Source organism: Magallana gigas, chromosome 3 (assembly GCF_963853765.1).
Source record: "Magallana gigas chromosome 3, xbMagGiga1.1, whole genome shotgun sequence".
Taxonomy (NCBI): Eukaryota; Metazoa; Mollusca; class Bivalvia; order Ostreida; family Ostreidae; genus Magallana; species Magallana gigas.
In genome coordinates this window covers 59,873,894-59,880,240 of record NC_088855.1, presented here as the reverse complement: position 1 = coordinate 59,880,240, position 6,347 = coordinate 59,873,894, and positions in this window count along the sequence as shown.

Sequence of the window (6,347 nt, the reverse complement as noted above, 5' to 3'; positions counted from 1 at the left end):
CTACACGGCAGAATTATTTTTTTCAACATTGTTATCAATATAAGTTATTGTGTGTGTTTGTGGGTGTGCAGTTAATAATTTTATGAGCTTTTCTATCATAAAAAGAAGAACAATAGCTTCCAATGTCTATCTCTATATATCTATCCCTTTTACTCCATAATATGTTCCACACTAAAAATTAACAAAATATAGCACAATTGGATATGTTTAATAATGCAAGTCTGAAATTATTACAAGAAAAACACATTGAAAATGTTGACTGTTCATCCTAGGTTACTATGTATGTTATTGGTTTGCTTAAAGCTGATTTTATTCAAAAGCTGGTCAATAAATTTACTCAAAGTAAAAGGATATGGTTATTAAGGCAAGTCTGAAATCATCGCAGAAATACATTGCCGACTTTTACTTTTTGTCAAAGGTAACTATATATCTCTTGTGATTATTGGTTTTGTTAAATGATCGGTATTTTAATCTTACTTTTTGGTTCATATTCCAAACATCCATACTTTTTGTTACAGAGGTATAAAGGACATTCACACTCGCTGAGACAAAATTTTCCATAGTACTGAGGAGGACATGTTCTATTGCAGTTCACTCCAAACCTACCAAGTGGACACTCTACAAAACTCGATTAATAAAAAGTAATTATCGTGTTGCTTTGAAATAAAAAGTGTCTATTTTATACCCTGGACAAATTATAAACTTACCAACACACGATCCGTTGAATTCATCATTGTAATAGTTTAGACAGCATCTAGGCACAAGTTGTTTTCATTGATATTATATCATTTTCATTTAAATCAAGGAACAATTTATATGCATAGTGTTTCTTTCAGGTTATCTTACCTTTCTCCACATGTTGCGTTAGGGGATTCTTCCAACATGACTTGTACAGAAATGTGTGCAAGTAACAACAGACATATTTTGCTACACATTGCAAAACTATAAAATCAGTATTGAACGTTTTGAAAACCAAATGAGTAAACAAGCAATATAATGCACTTCCTTGCCAGTTGCTGCGTTCCTGTTTTTCTCAGCCGGTCGGTCAGTAAGGAAGAAATTTTAAATAGTTCTTCATTACGTTAATTATAATTACACAGCATCTAAATAAAATTACTTTGCTTTATATATTTCACATCCTGTGTATTTAGAATAAGGAAAGTATATGATTTCACGTATATACGATGTATTTAATTAGCAGGTTATTTTTTGTGACATGTACATAAACATTACTATACACTTAACATAACCAAACAACACCTGGTTTATTAAAACGTTGTGCTACTCAATAAATAAAAAAAGTAAAAGTGTCCATTAAAATAAAATGAAAGGGAAAACAATACACATAATATATTAACATACAACTATACGTTTTATACAATTGCATACGCCTTTTCATATTGTTTTATTTGTTGTCTTTTTTTTCTTTTTCTTTTTTTAAAGGAACTTGTATGATAAAATTAATACCCACCTCTGTAAATAATTTACTAATATGCAATTAATTTTTATCAACAATTATGATAACCTGTGCATAAAAGATAAAAATAAATAGATGCTATCTGAATTTAAGGATGCCGACTTTAGTTTTCATTGTGCATGTTTTTGTGCATTCTATTACAATACAGTGGATTGATATTCTTATGAATTTTTTACGATGTCATTTATGTAATTGAACACAATAAATAAAATACAGATAAAAATATTTTGATTTTTTAAGAAAATTTTTGTTTTTTAATGATTTTTCCGTTGTGCGGTAGCAGAGCATTGCCAGTACGCTTTTATCACGTAATGATAAAATGAAGCTTTGTAGAAGTACGTTATAAGAAATAACATAAAAGAAAAAGAACAAATTGTACACCGTTGAAATTTCATACACAGAATTATGCTTTCCTCGTGGACATTTTTGTTATTTTTTGAATAGATCCATTTTACCAATCTTCATTTGTAAAGCTCCAAATATTATAGCAAACTTTTAATATTTGAGATGGCCCCCACTGAAAACAAGACAGTAGAATTTAGTATTTTTTACATATAAGGTAGGGAATGATATTACCAATCATGTATAACAATTTGAGAAAATAACCTATTGTAGTATTTTTTTTAATCTGCTTCGATGTGCGGAAAATGACAGTTGCCTATATATTCCTATAGTAAATGTACCTCCATTTTGAGATAGAACCAGACGGCTGTTTTTCTTGAAACTTTGCAAAGTAATAAGAATTGGGTTACAAGACATATGGTTAAAAATGAAGAGTTTTGCTATTGTAGTTTTTCCGCAAAAAAAACCCCGAATCGGCCTCCTTAAATGAAGTATACCTAATAGATTCGTATTTTACTATCCTAGTTATTCATTATTCATAGTGTTTTAAATCACTTTGTCAGTAATTGTTATAGAAAAATTAGTTTCTTACACAAATGACCAGAAAGAAGTACAAATTCTTTTGCAGAGTTGCTAGGATATAAACGGTTTCAAATCACTGTATGTAGGGATAAAACTGAACCAATGCTTACAAACGGTATAAAGCCATATCAGAAACAGCATCATATTCCGTATTAAATATTGTTTGAAGTTGTAAGTATTCATTATTTGTATGTTCCTTCTAAGAAAAGATAGAAAAAAGTGTGTTTCCCGTGAGATATATTTACAACCAAAATAAACAGTTTGTCAACATAACAGTCTATCAATCATTTTTTTTTCCATTTTTTAAATTTTGTTCATTGCAGAACATTAATCAATATCAACATTTGTATTGATTTCTGCATATCAATATTTACAAATAGTGTTTTTTCTCTGCCTCAAACAATTGATAATAGATGGCATGATTTCAAAATCATATTGAATAATAACATTTACTGCGTCAAAAAAATTGGTTTCGAATCTGAGAATAACTATGCTGATTTAGATTTTTAATTAAGATAACTTCTGCGTTCCTAAAAATCTTATTCATAGCCTAAAAATACATTACTGGATTTGATCCATCCCCACTCTTATCCACCTTCGCCACCTCACTACTAAAAACCTTGTTCAAAAAATAATTAAAACAACAAATAGAAACGCGAAGAAGCATTATGAATTTGCATAAAAAGCTGCTTTACGTTACTGTGTATCTGTTTGTTAAAATGCTTTGCTTACGAAAGCCGAGAAGGATCATTCGAGATTCGAGATTCGAAATACGAGATTCGAAATACGAGATTCGAGATTCGAAATTCGAGATTCAATATCTAAATTAACCAATCAAATCAAGGATCTGAAAATATGTATCCTAGCGACATCAAACTGTTCTAAATAAAAATCATACGTACATGCTCTTATTTACAAATAAATGCTATGTTCACTTCTCCCTACCTAACTAAATAATTATTTGTATTTACTTTTACACAGAATATCTAAGTAGACTAATAATAATGCAGTGTGCTTCGCGGATCTAAGTGGTTTTGTTTGCCCTGGTGCATTTCCACCTGATGCGTTTGAACCTAAGGTATTTCACCAGCAGTAATAGTTTAAAACCCGGGTTTATTCACCCCTTTTGTGTAAAAATGCGGTTATGGTAGAGAACTTCATAAGCGTAGCTATTTTTTCTGTATGGGGTCCTAGGCCTATTTTTAAAAAATTTACTATGTAAATTTGATAAGCTCCAATTTTCCCGAGGAGGGGGTCCAGATCTTTTGACCCCCTCCTTTCTAGATCCCCGCATGAAGATTAGTACATGTATCTAAATAATCTAAATATAAATAATCTGTCCTGTTTCACTAATAAATATAAGCATTACTTATCGTTTTTGTGTATGCATACAGTGATACACTAGTACTATGATTATAAACAAATCATTGAGATATTATCACATCATACGGAATTATTAATAAATACATTTTTTTCCTTTTCCTCAGTAAACAACTTATTATGAGTCTTACTTTTGGAATTGTTTTCAATATAGAAGGATGCCTACTCTCTACAATTAAAAGTAGGGATGATAGGGTGCCAATTTGTTCACATTGCCGATTTCTCATGATTTCTTGTGCAGAGAACAGTAAAACCCTTTCTTTGATTGTGCATGAATATTTCAAAATTAATTGTTGTACATATATTTTGTTATAATTCATTCATTGATATATCAACAAGAAAGAATAAAAGCATATGTTTCACAGTCAAGTTAAGTTTCTCTGTAGTTTCCTACCCCCTACCCCCCACCGCACCAAAATTGACAATAGTCATATAAATGTTTACTTTTTTTGTAAGTAAATCTCTAAAGATGTAAATAAGCACTGCAAACAAAGATGTGTGTATTTAATATACTACTACATTACACTTACCCAGATAAAATGTAATCAGGATGAAGCTACAAGGGGTGAGTGGTGCAAATTTACCAATTTGTCGCCATACACACAGAACACCAAATAAAGAAACTGTGAGTGGTGTGTGGAATGCATAAAAGATGGCGGCAAATTATCTCAAATAATCAGTGCAAAAACCCACAAATAGGCTGTTATCTGTTACATATCCTGCAAAAACATTGATAAAAAATGTTATCGTCCCATAACATAACCGATTAAGCTAATGTGTACATATGGTCAACGTACATGTAATTCTAATATACAGGAAGGCGGACGTATCAGGCGGGGATCCAGAAAATTAAAATTTCAAAAATGATCGGTTGAATTACATTAAATGCTTTGAAAATTGTTTTAAACTATCGCACGGGTCAAAATGCGTGATAGAAGCTATGTACAGTGTAATTGGAAACTTTCATTTTATATCAATATGTAGTATTACCGATTATAACAAATGAGAGTATAGCACAACTGCCACAAGCAATACATGTCCTTTACCGGCACCACCTCCCTCCCCATAAAAAAATGAAACAATTGTCGTTTTATTTGCTAAAATGTGTGTGGTTCAAGATTTTTCTAAAGGACATACCCGATTAGAATTGAAAAAAAGAGTCGTACGTTTAAAACTAATTTTGTCAAAACTTTAAGATTCATTTGGTTATATTTTGGTCCATTTGGGTAAATATATGCACCAGCGCAGCTCTAATTTATATATAATCAGGCCATAAATTCAAAATATTTTCAAAAATTAATAGCTTTAAATCCAGTGGATGAAAGAAAAGGAAAGCAAGTCGAACTCGATGAGTGCTAATACCTGTGTTGAATGAATGGTACAGTAGGATATGCGCAAAAAAGTCCCGTCTACTCTTTCCTACCCTATAATTATTGGAATATTAAATCCGATTATAAGAGTCAAATTAAAAATCAAGTACGGATATGTACCTGTTTATCAAAAGTAAAACTACTCATAATTTATCTACAGTGCATCGTTATGGAGCTACACAGAAAGCTTTATATTAATTTGCCGAGCCAAATAATAAAAACCAGGAAAACGAAGAGAAAACAAAGTGGGGACAGAATAACTGACAAATTATTTAGGACTATATAGCCGCCCCCCCCCCCCCCCCCCCTCTTGAAATGTATATACTGAAAACAGATTATTGGCGTACAACATCCGCACACAATTTAAAGAAAATTTCATGTTTTTTTTTATCATTTTCGCTAGCTAATGTAAGACATCACAAATACCCCAAGCCCCCTCATGGAAAAGGAAATGCTAGGTGATGAGAGAGAGAGAGAGAGAGAGAGAGAGAGAGAGAGAGAGAGAGAGAGAGAGAGAGAGAGAGAGAGAGTCGATGTAAATCACAGGTGCGCTAACACCGTTAAAATTAAAGCTTGCTAGTTGGTCTGCCCTACCCTAGCTACCTCCTCTCTTTTCTCGTTTTAGAGGCTTAATTATTGTCTATATATGCTTGTAACAAATCAAATCAATTTCAAATTCTAAATCAAACTGAATTTGACACTACAATACTCTCTCTGTGTCTGTCTGTCTGTCTGTCACACTCTGTCTGTCTGTCTCTCTGTCTGTCTGTCTGTCTGTCTCTCTCTCTCTCTCTCTCTCTCTCTCTCTCTCTCTCTCTCTCTCTCTCTCTCTCTCATATCGACAATGGCATTGCCATACCCTACAATACACTATTCTTATCTGGATTTTTGTCTTTGAGGTTGTAAATCATTATATCTTCTATGGTTTAAAACTTTATCATAACCTATATTTTGACATGTCGATTATTTTTTTGAGTTTCGTTTCATAGCTAAAACATTTAGATTAAACAGATCTTTCTTCGCGAGCCGATTTTTACACAGTTGGGACGAATACACTTCGGGTTAAAATTGTTGGGGGGAAATACATACAGGGCAAACAAAACCACTTAGATTCGCAAAGCCAACAGTGTTATTTCTAATTTAATTGTTTATACTGTGTGGGGTTAATTCATCAATGTTAATTTAACCATTTTATA